Raw genomic sequence first — 14189 nt, 5'->3', positions numbered from 1 at the left:
TCATTGAATCCCGCTTCTTCGCTTCTTTGTGTTTTGAGAGTTATTATACATATTTACTATCGTACATAACTGCTTCCAGCAGTCACTGGTAAGGTGTCTTTTTTCTAGAGTGGTAATAATAATAATAATAATAATAATAATAATAATAATAATAATAATAATAATAATAATAATAATAAATATATCCTGATCAATTACAACTTTCTCGAAAACAAGTAAATCAAGTAATTACGTCAAAAATCAATGGACACTTGTTTCTCGCATTGTAGCATAAGCATTCGAATATAAATCACAACATAGAGCACTAAAGACCATCACATAACTTGTTGTTCTCTCTAGCTAGACATTTTTTAAATTGTAATTAGTCTGTACTTCAGTTCTGCTGCAGACTAAAAGAAGTACATTGTTAGTTTTCTCCAACACATGACAGATTCATTTTGTATATTTCCCGCCTACGTCATAAGAAACTGAATTTCACGTCCTTACGGATATAACTTTCCTGGTATAGGAAATCCTCAAGACGTAAAATCTTCAATTATAGGGCTGAAGTTACTTGCCTTGAAACATTTGACTAGTACTTATGGAATTTTTTGGACGTTTTCTTCGCTTATAGAAAAGTTACCGATCTTAGCTCCTTCTGTGGATAAGTGGTATTTTTGAAGAGCAGAGAAAGACTCAATTCAACGCTCGATGCCGTACGATGTAAAAGTCGTCCGGTGACAGATTTGGTATTTACCTGACAAAAGTAATTAAAAATTAAACCATAGATATCCCAGCTGAGATTCGGTTCACCCTGCCACCTGGTAGAGTAAATTGGCACCACAAAAGTGACTTTCAGGCAGCCCAAATGGTGTAGAATTCATGTGCCTACACACGGTAGCTGAGGACGTACTATTATCAGTTATTATTATTGGTAATATCGTGGCTCGCAGAGGGATAAGAAGCGTGAGGGTTGAATGGGTGGACAAGGAATTAACTAGAGCAGAACTTAACACAACACATTTTGAAATTTTGTTGCTTTCCCTTTCTTTTCTAGTTTAAAATTTGAAAAATAGAAAATATGAATGAATAACAACAACATTAATGAGCTCGTCAGCTCTAACAATATAGGGGACTTAGAAGTCCGAACATCAGGTACAAAACTTGAGACAATGATCAATTTGTTGATTTACAGAGGAAAGAGCGTTATTACTCCTGACAGGCACAATGTTTTACAAGTGCACGTTTTGCTCCGATCATTCACACAACATAGGAGTATGCGCTCCAATTGTCCCGCCTCGCAGAGGCATTAGTTTCGTATGGCGCACTCCAATTCTACCTTATAACCCATAGGTTGGCCTGAATTAAAGTATTTATTCACAGTTGTCTCGATGTGAGCTTATCTATTTCCCAACAGTTATATAATTCACTATTCCCAAAGGACCAGAAACAATTACCGAATAAACAGGTGCTTGGTTGCCCATACTAAATGGCCTTAATGACAAAAGGAAAAGTTTGGTTGTAACCGGCCAAAAACAAAATGCAAGAAGGCGAAACACCTGAACCTCTTCTAGAAATAGTTAAAATCCTAGGTGGGCTTATGGCCCAATGATACGGGGGCTAGTCCTACACTACACCGGGGTGACTAAATGAGAAATGTTAATGTCAAATAAGTTTTCTGAATGTAGAGGTTTGAAAACTTTAGTCACCCAATGCCAAGTTGAATGGGAACCGACAGAGGGTAATCACTCTTTTTCCTCTTACATTACATATTTCCCAGTAGGGAATAGAACAGAATCCTCAGACTTGCCGAAAATTCTACATGTAAACCACAAAATTTAGAAATTTACATTAAATATAAAAGGTTGAAATCTTCCCCACACACTATCCGCAGGAGCTATAAAAATTCTGCCATTACCTTGAGTCGCTGGGCCTTCCTCGCGCAGGCCGCAGCCCTGCCTCCCTTAGGAAACGCCGCACTCAAATCATTGGAGCAAATTCAGACGACACGGCCCTAAAGCGCACTGCTTTTATAGCACTTTTATGGGAAGCTTCCAGAACTCTTTACTGATAGACTGGGTTCCTATACACACCCCGGATTTAACTGGCTAAAGAAGACATATAAAAAAATCTGACAGACTCATTACATACAAGAAGGAACCAGCTGAAGTGTTGACAACTTCGGTGCATAAAAAACAATCTTAAGGACCAGGTTAACAAAGATGAAAAATACAAACTTCTTTATGAAATAATTATAGTTTATCCCGCTAGAGGGAGCAATTAAACTAAGGTGGAGGCATCTAACAGTTGAAGACCAAGGTATCTTGTACTACACCAGTTCAATTTTGTTTACATAGATGGCCTTAGAGTAGACGCGCAGTTCAACTGGCCGGAGAAGGATCGAACCTGTCAAGTTGGTGCCAGAAGGCCAGCGCTTCAACCGTCTGAGTCACTCAGCCCGGCATATTCATTCCAAAGATTGCGGTGGTGATTATTGTTTTAAGATAAAGTACAACTGGGCAACCATCCTCTATACAACACTAATTAGAGGAAAAACATGGAAGGGGTTCTACACTTCGAAAAATGAAGATATTGGCCATAGAAAGACAAGGGGCACGAAGGGCGCGATTTCTTTACCAATTTACCGGTACAGATAGGTCATATCGAGACGATGGGACAGGAAAGAGCTAGGGGAGGGAAGGAAGCGGCCGTGAACTTAATTAAGGTACAGCCCCAGCATTTGCCCGGTGTGAAAAAGGTAAACCACGGAAAACCATCTTCAGGGCTGCCGACAGTGGGGTTCGAACCCATTATCTCCCGAATACTGGATACTGGCCCCACTTAAGCGACTGCAGCTGTCGAGCTCGTTGGCGTGAAAATGAAAGACTCCCTGAGCCTCGAATACTCTAATAGCGTCGGGGTCGGGAAAGAACCAGAGTTCACCAAGGGAGGTCGGATAGGTTAGACTAATGTGAGGAACCAGGCACAAGTAAGTGGAAGCAATGCCAGGACGAGCTGAGGGTCCCGTGGTTGCCAATCCACGCTCCCAAGTTCAGAGGCACCGGGGCTCATTTTAGTCCCTCTTACGACAGGCAGGGAATAACATGGGTGTTATTCTGCCGCCCCCACCCACAGGGGATTCATTCGAAACACTGTTGCTGTGGCTATGTTACGGAGCTCACGTTCTTAATTAATGGACTGTAGGATTAACCAATATTGATGCATTTACCTCCTGTCAGGCATAGAGTATGTGTTTATTACACGATGTCCTTGTGCCTGTCGTTTCAATGCAGTAAAGCACGGGCAAGTTTGGCGAATACTCACTGAATAATGAAATAGGTTGGTTCGATCCACTATTAGCCATCGTTGAAACAGTTTTCTATGCCCTCCCACAAGAAGAAGAACAGGGTGAATAACGACCGTGATTCCCCTCTCAAGATCGCTATAATTTTCTTGTCGATCCTCGTCTTAATTAGGTACAAGTAGTGTGTGACTCGAAGAGTCACTATTGAGGCACAGGTAGCAAATTTCCTTTAATTATGAAGTAGGTAAACATGAGCTTCATTATCGGAAATCGAATAATAATCATAATATTAATAATAAAAAATAATATATCCATTTAAGTATCTGGATGAGATCCAATCCAAAACAAACCAAACCCCATGGCGCAACAGCCCCGAAGGGCCATGGCCTACCAAGCGACCCCTGCTCAGCCCGAAGGCCTGCAGATTACGAGGTGACGTGTGGTCAGCAAGGCGTATCCTCTCGGCCGTTTTCCTTGGCAGGACTGCCATCTCACCGTCGGACAGCTCTTCAATTGTAAGAACGTAGGCTGAGTGGACCTCGAACCAGCCCATATACTCAGGTAAAAATCCCCGACCTGGCCGAAAATCGAACCCGGGACCTCCGGGTAAGAGGCAGGAACGCTACCCCTACACGGCGGGGCCTACGATGAGATCCAATGGCAATGAAAAATAATCACTAGGAGTAATAGCAAATACTGAGTGAGTGGCTGCACAGTTTGCGTCACGTAGCTGTCAGCTTGCATTCTTGAGACGGTGGGTTTGAACCATTTTGCCGGCAATCCTGAATATGGTTTTCCGTGGTTTCCCATTTTAACGCCAAAAAATTGCTGGGGCTGTACCTTAATTAAGACCACCGCCCCTTCCTTCCTATTCTTACATTACTAAACTAAACCCTTTCCTATCCCATCGTCTCATAAGATCTATGGGTGTCGGTGTGACGTAAAGCAAATTCTTAAAGAAGAAAGAGAGATCTTTCAGATGCCAACATCGTACGATATGGAGTGTCGAATGGGTATTATTCCGCTGTCCAACATCCTTACTACCTCCGCCGGGTTGCAGAAGTCGACACTCTTCCACATGTCCATTGAAGGAGCTCCTAATTTGTCATATTTTGTTATGCCATTCGTACTGACGCTGGCTGGACTATATAGTAATGTGGTTTATTTCATTTTCTTCAACCAGTGCCCTGTGAAGTTATGTCTATGCCGGCATTAGGCAGTGCTCCTGAATGTGAAACGCGGCTGAAACTTGGCTACATCCGGGGAACGATAATCGCCCTTCATCCACCGAGCTTACTAGGTAGGAATTAGGAAGGTATATGAGGACTCATCCGTGGCTGAACAATTTAAGGAGTGTTGTTTTGCCTTATCTACGAAGTGTAGATGTTTTGGGATGGAGCAATTTAGGCTGCCGTTGTGACATTCTGACGTTCCTCTTCACTTTACCAAATGACAGCGAATCCGAACGTTATTGGGCCGCCTATGGTTGAATCTTTATTTAATTTGATTTAATGATATTATGCCGGTTTAGCGATAGCGTGCGTGTCTCTTACCCGGAGGCCGCAGGCTTGGTTACCGGCCAGGTTAGGGATATTTTACTTGGTTCTTATGGCTGGTTCGAGGTCCACTCAGCCTATGTGATTACAAAATTGAGGATCTACAGGTACTCGACGGTGTGGTGGTGACCCCGGTCTAGAAAGCCAAGGATAACGGCTGAGAGGATTCGTCGAAACCTTGTTATCTGCAGGCCTTCGAGCTGAGTAGCGGTCCCTGGGTAGGTGATGGTCCTTCGGTGCTGTTGTACCATGGGGCTTGATTTTGGTGTTAGTGATATAATAGTTTCTCTAAACCTGTAGTTAACCTCTTTCACAACATCCGCAGCCATTAACTGGACCCTGAATATCATTACACAGCATCATCCAAATTATATGTCAGAGGCCAGTGAAAACTACATTTTGTCCTCTGTAGCAATGGATACAAAAACCGTACCTACTACAAACATCAAGTAATAGGAATAGAGGACAAGACGAGAATAAACAAGATTGGAGGTTATGTCTATGTCTGTGTATTATGGCGCAATTCACGTTAAAACTAGAAAGACCGAGCGAGTTGGCCGTGCGGTTAGGATCGCGTCCCTTAACTAAGGTGGGTTCGAATCCTACCGTCGGCGACCCTGAATGTGGTTTTCCTCTACTCATTTTTACACCAGGCAGATGTTGGGGCTGCAACTTAATTCAGGCCACGGTCATTACTTTCCAAATCGGATACCTTCCATGTGTTTGTGCAACGCAGAAATGAACTACGAAGCTAAAATTGTAAGTGTAACCTGAATCTCAGTGACCAGTGTGGGAGTATTTCTGACTTCATGTTCACTGTATGAACGTTTTGGAACTTGGATTTTAATTTCAATCACTAGGCATCTAGGCTAATCCCGGTCACGTTCCATAACCAACAACTAGTACCGACAAACAATATAGGCCTAACTAAGGTTTCTGAAACCAAAATCAAAATCCCGTAATAGAATTAAAACCAGGACTTCTCGACAGTAACACTTCCCACGCTTCTATTACTGTCGGAGTCACGTAACTTCACACCTTGTTACTTAAAGTAAATGTTGTAGTAATAGTAATTCCTAAATTGCCTGAGCATTTTCAGAGTAGGTCTTGTCCACATTAGGGAATATACTACAGTAAAAAGGTGAAAATCACATGCGGCAGCTCTTTATGTGAGATTTAATCACTACGCACTTATGACCTGTTCTCTTCAATACTTCAGTACGACATTCCTTTTCCAGTATTCTACTTAATTCGAAACGATCTAATGACGTGGATTTCATCACGTTGTTCCATGTGAAGTGTAGGCCCTACCTAACAAAAAATGGTCTCTTTCTAAGAATTCAAGATATGTAAGGTGAACGGTGCTGCATGGAAAAGATGTAATCTAAAAGGAACTTGCAGACTGTGTGTGATCAGTAGGGTGATAAAAATTAATTAATTAATTAATTAATTAATTAATTTTCTATGTTTTCCTACTTTGAGTATTCGCTTCGCTCAATTATTCACCTGTTATGCACAATATGACTACGTGTCTTAGTATGGTCTTCTGGTATACAGAAGTAGGAAAGAGCCAGTACTGCGAAGATATTGTTCATATTCTTAGTTACGGTATAGCCCAGGCGTTTGAGTAGTATGGCTAATTCTTAAAGAACTATTTTCACGGATACTGGAGATAGGACCAGAGCTCATCTTCTCCCAGAAGTAACCATTCAGCCACACAACCTCAAATAAGGAATAATACTGGGGAAGGGGGGTTTTGAAGAAGGAAGGAAGATCCTCGGAATCGTGATAGTTCAATGCAGATCGAAAAGTCCTCAGAATACTCATGTATTCCTAATAGATTTTATGAATTCAAAGTCAATTATGACATAGCCTTTTATGGATATTAGTGTCCCAATTCTCCAATGTGCAACGGTAATAACCTTAGTTTTCAAGAATGAATTTGCAACTGCTAATCCCATTGTATCTCAGAAGTCCAGTAAAAGCACACCTTCCCTAACTGCTTACAAGTATTTTGCACATTTATCCATCCCCGTCTTATATCAATCAACGAATTTGAAGTTTTGGCATTGAAATCACCAAGTAGCAGTTCCTATCTAAGCTGATGACCCTGACTACGACGTCACTGAGTACTTCATGAAACTTGTAAAATTCATCTTCATATGCTCCCTCCTAGGGTGTACTCTGAAACAATTCTTATCATAATTCCTCCAACCGACAAACCTGTACATTTTATTTGCTCATTTATGTAGCAAAAGATCTTAGAGGTCGACGCTAATTAGGATCTAATATTTGGAGGCCCCATGAAGAACATTTTTATTTTATGTGCCTAACAGAAACTATGTTGCGTGCTATGGTGTTCATGATGAGCAGTTCTAACCTTCCTCTTTTCATAACTGTTAAGAATGCCTTGCAACATATTATGTCTTCCTAGTTACCTTCTCCTACCCAAACAACATTAACTCCTATCATATCCAGACTCATCCTCTTTGCCGACTCAGAGATTTAAAAGTTCATCCATAAATTAATATCGATAACACTTATCAAATTCCATTCGCAAAGTTATTTCCAATGAGTCATGACCTGTCAACTGGAATTGGGACTGCGTCACTGCGTGGCGTGGCTCTGCGTGTGCTCGCCAGATTTCTGTGAAGTAGGATTCTACCCTACTTACACCTAACCTACCGATAATATCTCGTTTAACAGTTTAGAGATCACCGTTAGTTTATATGGTCCCAGCCGCATGAGTACAAAGAGTGTCACGACACAGAATATATCTGAGATGCCTTTTCCTTTTCGATAGCAACTGGTATCCCGACTCTCAGGATAACTTATTAAGCAACTCTGCCGTTTCCCACAGTTCACGAGCTAGAACGTGATTACAGTAACCCACACTCCGAACCACAGTAAGAATTATTCAATATTATTTAAAATCGAAATGCTAAGCAATATCTTTATTATGTATGCTTTCATACATGTAAAATCAAGTTATCTTTCAGCTAAGAGAAATGTTAATCATCCAAAAGGCGATAATACATTTTTATCTCTCCTTTATTTATATCGTGTCAGAAGCATACATAAGTTTAAAATTAAAGTTAAGGAAAAACATAAAACATAATATAAATACTCCAATGGCGAAGAGCCACATTAAACTATGTGAGCCCAAAACCTTGCAACATCAAGTGCATTTGGCTTCGCTTTAACCAGGTCCTCTGTAGTGCAGCTGAATGGGCATGAACTGCATTGCAGCAAATGGGCTGTGGTCTGCTCTTCTCCACATACACACAAGGTACTGTCCACTTCGAAACCCCATTTCTTCTGGTTTACCCTGCACCGCGTAACACCAGAGCGCAGTCTGTTCAGTGCTCTCCAATTCACCCAATCTGTAACATGGCCAAGAGGGAGTTCCTCTTTTGGGGTCATCCATTGACTGATCCTCGTATGTTGACTCCTGACGCGCCATTCTTGAATTCTTGCTTGCTGCGCTGTTCCTGCAAGTGTTTCGGTTACTCTCAAGAAGCTTTTCCTAGACTTAAGCCGCTGGCGTGGTGGCTCATATCCAAACAAAGGGTGGGCTTCCGATGTCAACACCTTTCTCTTTTCTTTCTTGGCTGCCACTTCACGGCGAATATCGGGAGGTGCTATCCCTGCAAGGCAATACACTTTTTCCAAAGGTGTAGGTCTCAAACATCCAGTAATAATGCGGCAGGTTTCGTTGAGTGCTGCATCAACTGCTTTGGTATGGCAAGATTTGTACCACACCGGGCATGCGTATTCAGCTGCGGAATAGCAGAGCGAAAGGGCAGATGTCCTCACTGTGTCTGGTTGTGCTCCCTAAGATGTTCCAGTTAGCTTCCGCACAATATTGTTTCTAGCAGCCACTTTCTGCTTGATGTTCAAACAATGTTTTCTGCAGGTTAAGGCACGATCCAGAGTGACTCCGAGGTACTTCGGGGTAGGATTGTGTTGTAATGCTATGCCTTGCCAAGTGACCTTCAGAGTTCGGGAAGCTTCTCTGTTGTTTAGATGGAAAACACAGGTTTGCGTCTTAGTTGGGTTTAGTGTTAGTTGATTCTTCTTGTAATAGCCAGCAAGAGTGTCTAGAGCTGTGGACAATGTTTGTTCAATCGCCTCGAAGTTATCCCCCTGAGATGTGATGACACATTCATCAGCATAGATGAAACTATTCGTCCCGGCAGGAAGAGGCTGATCATTTGTGTAAATATTGAAAAGCATTGGTGCCCACACGATTCCCTGAGGTAGTCCGTTCTTCTGTATCCTCCACCTGCTTCTTTTTCCCTGGAACTCAACGAAGAAACTTCGATTTTGAAGTAGGTTTCTAATGGCACAAGTCAGATGGAAGTCCTTTGTCATGCTGTATACCTTTCCAAGGAGAATTCGGTGATTAACAGTATCATATGCTGCTGAGAGATCTATAAATGCAGCTCCTGTGATTTTCCGGCTTTCAAAGCCATCTTCTATGTGTTGACTTAATTTCAACACCTGCGATGTGTAGCTTTTCCCTCTTCTGAATCCAGCTTGCTGTGGAATCAGAAGTGGCTCGATTTTATCAGTCAACCTATTGAGGATTAGTCTCTCCAGAATCTTAAAAAGATGGCATAATAAGGAGATTGGCCTGTAGCTCATAGGGTCATTTTTATCTTTGCCTGGTTTTAGAATGGCTATGACCCTAGCCTTCCTCCATATTTTAGGTATCATGGAAGACTGAATGCAGTTATTCATGAGATCTTTCTCTCCTGAAAAGCGTACATAATAAATTTGGCTTACTTTATTTTATCAAATGTCGATTCAATTATATCTTAATTCAACAATGCATCAAGAAAATAATGATATCCTTTCTGAAAAATAAAATAAAAATGTTCTTCATGGGGCCTCCAAATTTAATATATAATCTGAATAGAATCATGTATTACTTTTTTCTCTACTTACATGAACAGCTGAGCTTTCAAAGGAATATATTATCGTCGTTGCGCCTTCAAATACCGTTATGTGACAATGTTGAGAGGTGAAATACTGACCCGCAGCACATGTACAACCTAGGGAGGAAATTCGTCCAGGTAGTTCATGCAATACTGAGCCTTAGATGACAGAACCCTTCAGGCCAGAGTTTTAAGCTGAAAAATTGTTACATAGCGGTTTTTCTAGGTGGAACGGCGATATGGTAACTAAATCTGACTGTATACGAAATTCTTACCACCCTTGTATATATAATTTGCTGTGAATGAATAAAAGTGAGACTGAGTTAAGTGTACAGTTGTGACATCTCCATGAGAACTATCAGAGGCACAAAGAGTAATCCATTGAATTGTCAGTTACAACAGGTACGGAATTAAGTAAGAAAGATTGATCACATGTGCCTTGTAGGGGTAGTGGTGCTACAAGTATATCTGTTTTCTGTCATAACATCAGTTGACATTTGAATGGTAAACCTTTCTCTAGGGAAGGTGCAACCTGTTTTAATATGAATGGCATGTCAATGAAAGAAGATTGAGTTTCGTTCACGTCATCGGTTCAAAGCAGTAGGTTTGATATTCATGTCTCTCTCGCTGAAATTCGGTGATGGCTTCACAATCTCGTGAATTATAAATTTTACCTTCTACAGAACAGTGACATTGCTTGTTTCTTGACAATGGTCAACGTAGTGGCGTTTTGATTTAGAAGGCCTTGGGTTCGATTTCTGGCTGGCTTCCTCTAGCTCAGGGACTGGATGTTTCTGCTCGTCTTAACACACATCTCTCCATCTGTACGTAGCATACTACTCTACCAACCATCACATAAAACACGCAGTAGTGAATACGTCCCATCACAGAGTTGGTGTTCTGGAGGGCATCCAGACATAAACAAGGCCAAATTCACACGAAGTGCCAACCACAGAAAAATTGGAAAAAAAAGAAGGCTTCGATGGGGTAAAAAGGAAATACTTACGTTCCTCAAGATTTCAGCCATAGAGATTTTATGCTGGTTTGATTTCGTTCTACTTCAATAATGTAACTTTGGATAAATGTATTTTAATGCAACGCTCAGTCCATTGCAAATTGTAGTATTAAGGCATTCGAATTATTTAAGGTATGTGTGGATTTGTATACGTACGAGCTGTATTTACAATGATAAGATAATAGTAAATGGACAGCTCAAGCTAATATAAGTCATAGTGTAAAATTTTAAAATATTTAAGGCATGCGTGAATTTGTATACGACGGTGTTGTAATGTTGAGCTAGTAGTAAGCTCAATGTAAGCCGTAGTGTTAAGCACTGGAAATACTTAACTTGTGTGTAAATTTGTATATGATGACGCTGGATTTAGAATGTTAAACTAATAGTATTTCTTGTAATACTTTTTTCCATGCAATTGTTTTTGTATTTGTGTTGTTGTTGTTGTTGAGTTATTATATTTTAACTACTTTATTATCACACTACTGTAAGTGATCATTGCCACCAGCATATTTCCCAATTGCGATGTATTTAATAATAATAATAATAATAATAATAATAATAATAATAATAATAATAATAATAATAATAATAATAATAATAATAATAATATACCGAGCTCGATAACTGCAGTCGCTTAAGTGCGGCCAGTATCCAGTAATCGGGAGATAGTGAGTTCGAGCCCCACTGTCGGTAGCCCTGAAGATGGTTTTCCGTGGTTTCCCATTTTCACACCAGGCAAATACCGGGGCTGTATGTTAATTAAGGCCACGGCCGCTTCCTTCCACTTCCTAGGCATTTCCTATCCCATCGTCGCTATAAGACATATCTGTGTCGTTGCGACGTAAAACAAATAGCAAAATAATAATAATAATAATAATAATAATAATAATAATAATAATAATAATAATAATAATAATAATAATCTTACTGCCATAAGTTGTCGTGGTGGTGCCCCAGTTCGTTTTCAGGGAAAAGCTGCCGTAGTATTTACGACATGGAGCACGACGGTTTATTTTCTTCTTTTCCATTTCCATCAACAAATGTCACCTGTGTAGGCTATTTATGGTTAATGTCCCGGATGATTGTAACGTAAAAGTACAATTAAACCCCATGGCACTACAGTGCTGAAGGGACTCGACCTACCAAGCGATCGCTTATCAGCCCGAAGGCCTGCAGATTAGGTGTGTCGTGTGGTCAGCACGACGAATCTTTTCAGCCGTTATGCTTGTTTTCTAGACCGGGGCCGCTATCTCTTCGTCAGATAACTCCTCAATTCTAATCACGTAGGCTTTGTGGACCTCAAACCAGCCCTCAGATCCAGGTAAAAATCCCTCACCTGGGCGGGAATCGAACCCGGGAGCTCTAGATAAGCAGCACGGGGCCGGCACAACGTAAAGGTATAGTTCTCTGAATTTCCTCGTTAACAACCGGCGACTCAAACTTTAAGTAGTACCACCCGCTGCCAGTAACCAGACTTATAACTGTCTACACTTTGTTGTGACAAATAGCAGTTGGCTCTTGACCAATAGCACGCATGTTTTGTCGGTGACAGTCCATGTGGAGTACTTCAAAAGCGTGCCGGTCCTGAAGCCGGATCGCTTGTCAGGTCTCCAGGGTTGCACAGCTGCACGCAGTTATGTCCAGAGTCGCCGCTTCCTCTCAGAAGTGAAGTAGTAAGAACGGAGAGTTGACAACGCTGTGTTTTGAGTCGGGCAAATCCTGGAACGCCGCGGACAAGGACTGTAAACACAGCAAGCCACTAGGCCAAAAAAGCGTGCCGGTCGTTAACGAGAAAATTCTTTTTATGTTCCGTTAATCATTTATTTCATCTGTCAGGATGTAAGCTCCACTTCACTTCCATTCGCAAGACGAGCACGTCTTAAGTGCTCCTATCGTTCACTGTTACCGATTCCTTACTTCCTTTAAATCATTTTAATTGCATTTGCCTGGTAACTGGGAATAAATTAATATGTTGGTATTTCAACAAGTATTAGGTTATACTTTTTCTTATTCTCTAATTATTTCGTAATCCGTTTACCCTCCAGGGCAGGTTTTCCCTCGAACTCAGTGAGGGATACAACCTCTAGCGCCTCTAGGGCAGTGTTCTGGAGCGTGAGACTTCGGATAGGGGAATACAACTGGGAAGGAGGACGAGTACCTCGTCCAGGCGGCCTCACCTGCTATGCTTAACAGGGGCCTTGTGAGGGGATGGGAAGATTGGAAGGGATAGACAGGGGAGAGGGAAGGAAGTGGTCGTGGCCTTAAGTTAGGTTCCATCCCGGCATTTGCATCGAGGAGAAATGGGAAACCACAAAAAACCACTTCGAGGATGACTGAGGTGGGAATCGAACCCACAAAGAGCGTAACAGTGAAAGACTCCCTAGGCCTCGAGTGCTCTCATACCGTCGGGGTCGGAAAAGAACAAGAGTTGACCAAGGAAGGTCGGATAGGATAGATGAAATTGAGGAGTCTGTCACAATTAAGTGGAAGCAATGCCAGGGCTCAGCTAAGGGCCCCTTGGTCGCAAATCCACGTTCCCACGTTAAGAGCCCCTGGGCCCTTTTTCAGTCGCCTCTTAAGCTATTTGCTTTTTGCTTTACGTCGCATCGACACAGATAGGTCTTATTGCGACGATGAGATAGGAAAGGCCTAGGAAGTGGAAGGAAGCGGCCGTGGCCTTAATTAAGGTACAGCCCCAGCATTTGCCTGGTGTGAAAATGGGAAACCACGGAAAACCATCTTCAGGGCTGCCGACAGTGGGGCTCGAACCCACTATCTCCCGATTACTGGATACTGGCCGCACTTAAGCGACTGCAGCTATCGAGCTCGGTCGCCTCTTACGAGAGACAGGGGATAATGTGGGTATTATTCCACTGCCCCACCCACAGGGAGATCCCATGGGAGGAGGAGCGTTTCAACTTCAAAAATCCGAGTTGCGTTTTGATGTGAATGGCCTTGTATTAGCTGTCTCTGTAATCACCTCAATCCAGTTGTCAAAACGGCATTCCTTGTGGACTAGACAGTTGTGTAAAGTAGTTGTTTATGGGTAAGAAAACCGATAACTGCCTCCCCTTCAATTAACCTACTCAACATTGTGCACTGGCAAATCGTTACGCAAGTGCAACAAGTGAAGGGACATGACACTTGCTTCACGACATAACGCACCTAAAATTGCTCCCTGATAGCAATTTCGGGTCTCGCACGTTCCTCGTGGCTGTGGTTACAGACAATGTACAAGGCCAAGAGGCCACATACACTTACGTAACACAGCGTGACTGTGAAATTAAATTACTGAAATTTCGGCACATGTGTTTAGCATTAGATCTGGAGCGAGGAAGGAGGGCAAAGAAATAGAAAGTCAATATTAATTTTAGTGACAGCAGATTGTGTAGCTG

This window comes from Anabrus simplex, chromosome 8 (genome assembly GCF_040414725.1).
Source record: "Anabrus simplex isolate iqAnaSimp1 chromosome 8, ASM4041472v1, whole genome shotgun sequence".
NCBI classification, from domain to species: domain Eukaryota; kingdom Metazoa; phylum Arthropoda; class Insecta; order Orthoptera; family Tettigoniidae; genus Anabrus; species Anabrus simplex.
This window is presented reverse-complemented; position numbering follows the sequence as displayed.